Source organism: Lissotriton vulgaris, chromosome 12 (assembly GCF_964263255.1).
Source record: "Lissotriton vulgaris chromosome 12, aLisVul1.2, whole genome shotgun sequence".
In the NCBI taxonomy this organism is placed as follows: Eukaryota; Metazoa; Chordata; class Amphibia; order Caudata; family Salamandridae; genus Lissotriton; species Lissotriton vulgaris.
In genome coordinates, this window is record NC_141700.1 from 112,888,263 (window position 1) to 112,898,147 (window position 9,885).

Genomic DNA, 9,885 nt, shown 5'->3' on the forward strand with positions numbered 1-9,885 from the left:
ACTGGGTGTGAGTGTTTGATTGATTCAGATGCTCCATCCATCACCACCCCCTTTTGTACTGCTTTTGGCAGCAACTCCTGCAGATGCAGTGCACTATAGTCTGATTTCTCACACGTCACATGGTCATGTTAAGATGTCCAGGGGATGTGGTATGAACTGAATTAAAAAATCTGACATAAAACAAGAGAGGGAGTGCTTCAGACTTATGTTTGATGTATCGTAACCCATCTGTTCCAACCTGGCAGCACCCCTCAAATAAATGGAAACGCACAAAGGATTTCTAGAAGGTCACGCCGAGGATCATTCACCGAGTTAATGGCAAGGATTAACCAAAAATCATGTGTGGACATTTCAAAGAGACATTGTTACATAACTTCAAAAACCATTATTTATTATACGGATATTCACTTAGAAAGATGTGGGCAATATTTACGGTTTGTGCAAAGCGGAGGGGTCATGTTTTTTCGGGGTGAGATATGATTGGGTGAATTTAGTTCAAGGGGAGGAGCTAACCCGACACGTGGGCGATGCAACAAGGGTTCACAGGTGGGTGGGTTACACAGGGGGTTGTGAGGTTGACGAGTTGATGGCGGTCAACACGGAAAGAGTCATGGAGCAGGTTTACACAGGTACAAACGCAGAACAGGATTATACAAAAGAGCTGGTCGGGTTTGGGATGGGAGAGGGAGAGAGTTAAAGTCAGTGTGATCTCAAGCAGTATTAGTAGCACAGCAACGATTTTGCTTTAACTAGGGGGAGTAATGTGATAACGGTTTTTTACAATTTATGTTGCAGTCTAAGATTACTCAAGAGGGTGCATGTTAAATGGGGAGTTTCGTTATGAAAATAGGGTTGTAGAAAACAAGCACAGTACATGGTGTGAGTTAGCAAACATTTACGTTGTGAATAGCTGTCTTGTAAATATATGGTGGGGGAGTGGATTCTAGCAACAATGTTAGAAGATGTAGAAAGTGCAACTTAAACAATAATGGAAACACGTGTATTCTTTATTGTAGATACCCCTGACGAAGCGTACAGCGAAATGCATTGGGTTAGATGTAATTTTTGCACAATTTGGAGGATTCGAAATTCAGTACATGCTCATGTGTAAGCCTGGATAGGCAGTCATGAAGTATTTATACGCAGAAATTTCCATGAATTTTGTATCCCTGGCATGACAATGAAGTTTGGAAAAAAATTTGGAAATAAAATGGATTAAAGATGGACAAACTATGGTATAAGTGAATCATTCGGAACACTATGTGTATACAGCTGTGCAACTCGTGTATGGCCAGCACAGAGCAGGCTATCGTTCAAGTATGAACTGATGAAACACCTGGAAAGGGTTATCAAAAAGGTCCAATCTGTTCAAGCCCACAATATGTATTCCATACATATATTAAATGGCACACTAGTTTTGCAAAATATATAACAGTTGTGGTATCACTGTTACATGGGAGGATGCTGGCGGGGCACACCGGCACAAGAAGTTTGAATGGCTACTTACTGAAGGACACAATTGATTTAAGGGTTTGAATTAATGCACTCAAATGGGTTGCAAGGAACACCCCTGAACAGGATTGATTATGATCGGTGTTTGCTTTGTACTGCGATTTTACCTGCATTCCACATTTTAACCTTCATTAACCTGTATTAGGAATATTGTTTCGCTTGGATGAGACTATCTATAAGAATAATTTATTGATATAATACATAAGCAGTATTATTGTATCACATTGTTTGTTAAGACTTTGAGCTTATAATCCTTTTTATGGTGATCTATGGAAAGAGGCTTTTTATATCAACTTTGCTCTGTTCTAAGCTGTAACTTGGTTATTTGGGCTATGGAATCGGTAAAGCAGTGGCATTCACAGGGGAGGGATGTCAACATTTTGACTCAATTTTAATACTAACACTGAACTATATAAACTATTAGCTGTTGCTGCCTTATAATAATACACTTTCTTTGTCCCAAGTACCACCATTGTCTCTTTAAAATGGGCTGTCCATCTCTGATGTTCCCTGTTATGCTATGTCCCACTCCAAGCTCTCACACTGATATTCTCTCCATGGTCAGTGCCACCCTAGATCATCAATATGATTGGTTTTGGCTAATTTCTGTATGGCTGGGTCCTCCCCCTATATTAACCCTGTGGCCTATACTACTATATATTAGCCCTCAGGACAGTGCCTCCCTTGTCTCTTCTCTATAGGCTGTACCTTCTGTGTGTCCATTGTTGTTCCTTTCCCATCCGTTTTTTATTTTGTCACCTTCTTGTTCTTATTCTGTGTCGTTTTGCCAGGATAGACAAGCTTCAGCCGTTCCCAAATGCTATGAGACGAGTTGTCTATTGTGGTCCACAGCTTCTTGAAAAGGTGACGCGAAGCATAAGCAATGTCGCTGAGGGCACACTCATACTCCTCCATGTCGGTACATTCGACCCGGGCCTGATCACACTCACCAAGTGTACGATTGCAATGACATTCTTTGTAGTCGCACACTACTCGCTGGTATCGCTTCCGATTTAAGTTGTCGTCGCTGAGGGTGATACCTGGCACTTGGTACTTGACATCACGCATCCTGGACATGGAGCCAGCTGGACAGTTGCAACGCCACTTGCTCCAGGTCAGCCAAGAGATCTGAGAGTCCTCCAGTGGGACGGTGGTAACTGAGCCTCCACGGCCAGTTGTTTTGCCTACATTTACTGTCTTTTTGTAAATGCCTGCAATAAGGGATAAGTTGCAAGCAACAAGGAACAAGAAGAGAAAAAAGAAGGAATGGCAGTGGCTCCTCATAGGGCAGTGATCATGGTTTCTACAGCCAGCACTTAAGGCCAGAACAAGCTCCACAAAATAGCAACAGAGGAATTTGGGGCTGAACCTCATGCAGGAGGAAAGACACTGGTTTAGGTACTGAGGAGGATAAAGATACCAGCAGGAGAAGGTGTATTCATAAATATTAGAGTAAACTGTTTCCAGGGTGGGCGGCGGTTCACCGACTATCAGAGGTGTTGGCAGGTGATGACTTATGTAGAAAGAGGACGTTTTCCAGGTAGATACAGGTCAGGCACCGGTCCACAGAAGTAGGGTGAGGTCTCTGCTCTTAAATTACAGGGGTCAGATAGCAATGGGGGCAGCCATTTAGGTTAAGGTATTCGTCAAGCCACAATCCACAAGATGGTGAGGAGTTGCGAAGTCTTTAGGTTGAGTGGACATCCCTGATAGGATGAAGGGAGAGAAAGGGCCGAGGCAAGACCACAGACTCTTAGGAGAGCTGGACTCCAGGACAAATTGTAGGCGTAAAGGTCTGGCCTCTTCTGGATGGCTAAGGGTGATTGGAAGCGGTGGTAGGGAGGTGACAAGTCCTCACACAATTCAGGAAGAGACCCAGGTGGAGGCTAGGCCCAGGTGTTAAGCCTTTGGTGATAGGAGAAGCCAGGACATTATTTCCAAAGGGCAACAATCGGATGATGACATAAGCAAAGAGACTGCCGTCTGGGTGAGCAGTCATTCACGTCAAGACAAGCCACGCATGGACAAGGACGCCTTTGAATGAAGACAGCGTCCCACACGAGTAGCCGATTACGAAAATTTACATTTCAACCGCTCGCCACCATCCGTCTGATTTTTACCGAGTTTGGTAGGTTTAAAAGGCCCGTTATCATGTCTTAATATTTGAGCCTACAGTCGGAAAACAACGTGGGTGTTATAGATCTTCCAGTCTTCATTTTGCCCTACAACGTCCTCTGGTGGTGGTGAGTAAGCGTGACCACATAACCGGAACTTGCCTACATAGTTTCTCAGCCCGTTGTTCGTTATTGTTTTTTCCACTGCCGTCTTTTAATCGGTAATCGTGGCGACATGTTTATAATAGACTAAGTGGACACAACCAATCACACATGCGGAAACATATTCTTCTAGTGGCAGGGAACTGTCATTACCTAACATTGGTGAGAGGAGATGTTGTCCCTGGATTGGTTGGTGGCCATTTCACGAACCATTTAATTGGCTGGATTGCTTCGGCGTCTTGCGCAGCTGTTTCCGATTGGTTTAGGAATGTTCGTCAGATGTTCATTGAAACTATAAACGCACGTGCCACATTGTGTCTAACTAGAAACTACCTCAGCGTTGAGTTCAGCAGTGTGTTGGACGTGGAATATTATTTCACAAAGCAAGCAGGCTTTTATTCACGTATTTTGAGACGACCTACACACCTGCTAACACTCTAGATTAACCACAAAAACTCGCGGGTTTCAGGTAAAACCGTCTGTTATTTTACCTTCGTCCCTCTTAGAATTTCTTAATTCAAGTTTAATTGCCTATGCGTCCATGCAAGTTAATGGAGAAAATGAATTCCCTCGATTTTATTTTCAAACTATCCCTCCCTCATTGCAGCTCGAAAACGTCATGTATACACGTCCAATTACTCAAACCGTCTCTTAAAGCGTCAATGGAACTTTCCCAGTTTTTGCTACCTCCTCTCACGATGCTAAGTTGGTAGTATGTTAGGAGTTTTTTTGTGTTGTAGATATAGTGCATATTATGGTGCTGCGTACACCAGTGCTAGAGTTCGAAGCACATTATTTGGTCAGTATTTTATGTGACTTGAAGTAAACTATTCAGATCATGATTGAACTCTTCTTTTTGTATCGATAATTGGCGGCTGACATGGAGGCCCAACATGAACATTCCATAGGTCATTCAGTAGGCAAACCTTTGTAGAGAAGCAGACCTTCCAAGTATCACGCATCACGTGTGACACTCACGCATTTCAGTGTGGTGATCCGCATCACCACTGAAATGCTTTGTCAAGCATTTTAATGCCACTGAATTGGGTGTTAGTGCGTAGGCTCTGCTGTGCTGCTCCCAGCAGACTTGCCGCCAGCAGGCAGCGCTGGCTCATAACAGTTAAGGATTAGCTCAGCATTGTAGGTCTGCTGCAATGCTGTGCTACAATGTAACAATTTGCGGCCTCCCTGCGCACCTGTCTGCAGCCAAGGAGGTGACAGACACTTCAGCGACCCAGGCATTGGCATCAGTTTGGCTTTATTTTACCAGCTGCACCACCCAGCCTTGGTAAGTGTCAAAAATTAAACCCTACTGCGCCGATTATAAATCCTGTTACTGGTGGAGGTTTTGTCAACCTGCAGTTGACTCGCCATGATTTAGTAGCACAAAGGGTTCATCTCTGCTGTAAAGTCAAAATGTGTACTGTGTACCATGAGCCAAGCTGCATATTGGGCAAACTGTATTTGGGGAGGTCGGATACCTGTGAGGTATTTTTCTCACAAAGATATTTTTTTATTACTTGTGGAACTTGGCCTAAAAAAACGCCTGAGAGTGGGCTGAATTCCTTGTAGGTTTAGGAGTTAGTGTTCAGGCAACAATACAAATGTCAAGCTAACTCGTAAAGGATGTTTCTTGTTGAGCGTGATAAAGATTTAGTTTGGTGACAGGTTTTACTCATGAAGTAGCTCAGAGGGTTATTGTGCGGATTCACGCAGATCTCTGAAGTCAAGCATTTATGATTCATGTGCTGTTCGCACTGCCGCGTGGCTGGTAAATTCAAATCGGCGATGACCCAGAGACCGCCGGATCCAACTCACACGACTGCTATGGCAACTGGAGCCCGCTGAATCTGATCATGCCCGGGTGGGGGTAATTGCACGGTCCATGATGATGCAGTTTGCCTAAGGAGTACAGTGCGACATTATGCAGAAGCAAGGACTCAGAGGAGGCGGTGGCCGGCCAATAAAGAAAATGGCTTGCCTCACAACTAGTAAGTGTCACTTTGGGGACAATGTCAGCCGGGTATTATTAATCCTCTACAAATTTGCTTTTTAGCAGCAGCGCACTATCAGCTGCCTGCTGGTCAGTTACTTCTGGCTGAAGTTCTGCCCTTGTTCGAGGCTGCAGCCGGCGGCCTGTGACCTTACATGTGCACCTCAGCCTGATGCTACCTTGCCCAAATTAAATGCCCAGGGGGTGCGTGCTAGTGTCTGCTGTGGTGACGACTTGTGAAAGTGCTGGCTCACATTTAGAGATAATCCTGTGTGTGTATTATGGTACACGTTTTGCCAGATGTGTGGGTGCACATTCACAAGCTACAGAGTGGGTTCACTGCAGGTTTCTTAGTAATTTCACATGTGCGGCGATGGCAAGAGGGTGAGTGCACGTTTGCTTTATAATCTCAGGTGTGAAGAGGTCGATGCACAGTTTATCTGTGTGTACATATGCATTTGAGAATGTAAAGTCAGTGCGTTTCAGGTGTATGAGTGCAGATTGTAAGTGCAGACAGGGATCACGCCTCCGCGAGTACTGTGTATCTAGTGTTAACTGGCAGTGACCCCCCTTCACCCCCTCGGCCAGACAACAGTGAAATGCTGCTTCCCGTGTGTGGGCAGTTTGCTGCCTGTCCTCCTGGCGACCATTGGGAGAGCAGACCAGCTCTTACAGTCATCTCTGCTGAGGCAGGATCTCAAAAGATCTGACTGCCTCTAGTGCTGTGCTGAAAGAAGATACCAGTTGTTAGGCGCTTGGGTCTCATAATTTAAGACTTCTGACATGATGTTAATTTACAGCGTTAACAGTAATAGGCACAAATGGATAATACCACCTTTTGCTGAACGGCGTTAGTGATTGAGAGGGTCTTTGAAAGGCTAACCCTCTGATAACAGTTGCAGAGGAAATAAAAGCAAGCTTTAGCAACTGAAGTATTTTTAAATCTCTAACTCCAGCTCTGATCATACAAAAAAACATACTCTTAGCAGTACAATTCAAATAAATTGCTCAGCCTGTATTAAATATTAATAAGATACCAAATTGAATGTGTAATGACACCACACTTTTCAGTGTTTTTAAATAATCCCACTTGAATTCCAAAGGAGGGGGAGGGGTTGGATTTCAGCTATTTATATGTCTCCCTCATCCTCATTGCTTGATTTTGCTCTCTAGAAAGTGTCACTCATAGTCGTTGAAATATCACTCATAATTACACTGAAATTATGAAGATGTCACACATAGCAATCTGAGATTTTACGCGGGGGACATGACGGCCGGAAGCTAAACGGCTGCAGGCGAGCTCCTCCGATGTCTATCACAGAATTTGTGCCGGACCTCTGCAATCAAATGTAGTAGGCTTTCTTTTTCTTCCTAAGGATCGGATAGATGGTGATATTTGAGCTCTGATTTTCTGACCTTAGTACTCTAACACTTTTAATTTCGAAATTTCCCCTTTTTGTGCTGCCTCCACGCCTTTTACCACAAGCATCCCAGTGTAATCTGCGTACCCAGTCTCCCGCCTCTCGCCTCCCGTTTTTTTCTTTCTCTGCCGTTTTTTTCTCCTGTGACTTACCTGGTGGAGCACCTCCAAGGCCGGATGATGTTTGGGGGTCATCTGTCGGCGCTCCCTGGAGTATCACAGCCGCGGGTCGCAAGTGCAGCACAGGAGCTGAGGCGGCAGCGTGTCCTTCAGCTGTGGATCCGGGCTCATGGCGGTAGTCAGCACCTGTCATTCCGGCGAGGGGTTAGTCTGCCGAGATTCGAGCGGTGGTTCGACTGTGAAACAAGACGGGCCAAGTGCTGCTGGCGATTGTGTTTCTTCGGGGCCTGAGGTGGTGAGTGTAAAGTGGTGAAGGGCCCTAGGCCCGCATGTCGCAGGAGCAGCAATAACGTGGACACAGACACCAGATGAGGGTAGTAAGAATGGCCACGAGCACGTGCGCTCGGCCTCTTTTATTGGCAGCGTCATGTGACACCATGACGTCTGTGGTGGGTGTGTGTAAAGTGTCTTACATCACTTATGAACACTAGAACGTGTCCATGCTCGGACACTACAGTGAGAGGCGGGGGTAAGTGGTTGTCATTTGATGAGCAGAGGGGACTGTTTGCTTTTCCTTGCCTGACCGGGGCTTGTGATTCTGCGCCTGGGACAGAGGTCGAGGAAGGTGAGGTATTTGACATACAGCAGTGCCTGGATAAGGATCTCCGGCCTTTTCAGCAGGAGAGTTATTGGAGTTGTATGGAGAAAAGTGGGCGGAATATTCTGTACCGTGCTGATTATAGTGCCAAAAGCCAGCAAAGCTCAGGATCAACCATGTGCCGCTATACCCTACGCAACAGAGCAGTGAAGATAGACACTGCTGTGGATTTGGGGGTCTTACCCTCCGTTACGGAGGTAAAATTCACAGCAAGGCGGTGCGAGAAAGACGACACCACAGAGAGCAGCACACCGGGTGGAACAAGAGGAAAAGGCAGGGTCAAAAAAACCCTGTCTTCCAAAGTAAAAGTTACTCCCTCATTGAAGACCTTCTATAAGGTCTTAACTACTCCTTCAGATAAAAAAAAAAAAGGGGAGTAACATGTCAACTTCAACTTCAACTGCCCATGTTGCGCTCCCGCAGGGTCTCCCTCTGCCGAAAGAAACTACCCTGTCATCAACCCCGATTTCACCACCCTCTGGGGGAACAGAGGGTCTGTGCACATCCGTTGAACCTGTTGGTGTCCATCCTTCTATTGACCTCTCTAATAGGTATTCAGCCCTTGAGAATCAAGTAGATCAAGGTTTAGATCTCGACCCTTTACAACCAATGGAAAAGGATGATGTAGTGGAGGTTTTATCTCCCTCAATCTTGGTTAAAAATGGCCCTCTCGGAATCCCAGACTTGCAAAAAAAGGATCCCTTAAATGCGGAGGGAGGTGGAGCTGGAATTGGATCCCTAGCAGACATCTTAATGGCATTAAAGGATGACATTGGAAGAAGATTTACCATCTCCGAATTCAACCAAGCCGAGATTAAATCTTCATGTGAGGTGTTAACTAAAAAAGTTGAAGAAATCTCACGTAGAACTGATGCCTTAGAACTTGAAGTTCCTAACATAAAGGAATCACTACATAGTTCCTCCGTAAAAATAGACAAACTAGTTCTCCAAAATAGAGACCTGAAGGTTGATATTGAGCGCCTCGAGAATCACGCCAGAAAGAACAATCTGAAGATATTAAATGTTCCCGAGGACTTGGAAGGGGGAGACATTAAAAACTTCGTGATTACTCTTCTTAAGGATACAATCCTTAAAGACTTGCCAGAAGTTAATTTAGCCATCGGCATTCAGCGTGTCCACCGAGATCCATACAAGAGGAGTTCGACAAACCCCAAGCCAAGGAAAATCCTAGTGAATTTTTTAACTTATTCACTAAAGGAGAAAATGTTATCCCTCGCACTGAAGGCAGGCACGGTCAAACATACATTCTCTTCTAGACAATTTTCCTTTTCCATTAGGTCGGACGTCTCACGCATCACAGCGACAAGGCAGTGGGAGCTGGGCTAAAGGATGACAATCCTGAGCTCATTGGGGGCCAAGGTACAATTAAGATTCTCCGCCTCGCTATGAATAATGTGGAACAACCACATGTATAATATGCGTCAAGTGGAAGAGGTAGATACCCTCATAGAAGAAATTAAAAATAAAAGTGAGGGGTAGTATGCGGAGGCAAACTTTAAAGTCAGAGTTATCATTGAACCACCTAGCTGATATTCTATGCAGGGGTCTAACAGTTTAGTTGTATAATGGTCTGATAGACATCTAGGGGGGGTCTCGCCCATAGGGCTTCTGCCTGGTATAATAGGGGGGTCCCCCTGGGATGGGAAGAGGAGTCACTGGGGATGGTATGGGTGGCGAGGAGCACGGGTGGGGTTGCAGCGGGAAAAAATAAAAAAATATATCCTCAATCTCACTTTTACAGCTTCGAAGCCATCATTAGAATGTTTGACTATTTTCTGGTACCCTAGCGAAATAGGCTATCTGAATGAGTAGTTTAATCAAATGTATCTCCTGGAACATCAACGGTCTTAGATGTCCACGTAGGGAACGGCTGGTTATGAAGTAT

At 45.0% G+C, this 9,885-nt stretch overlaps 1 protein-coding gene across 1 annotated transcript in view; it reads right to left on the minus strand.

The window, feature by feature from the left end:
• The window catches only part of C12H1orf56 (chromosome 12 C1orf56 homolog), a 160,435-nt gene extending 156,574 nt beyond the window's left edge, over nucleotides 1-3,861 (minus strand). Inside the window, exon 1 of the transcript XR_015302624.1 lies at nucleotides 2,221-3,861. The gene's annotated coding sequence lies outside the window, so the exon portion shown is untranslated. The remainder of the gene's footprint in view (nucleotides 1-2,220) is intronic.
• Nucleotides 3,862-9,885: the final 6,024 nt, after the last annotated feature.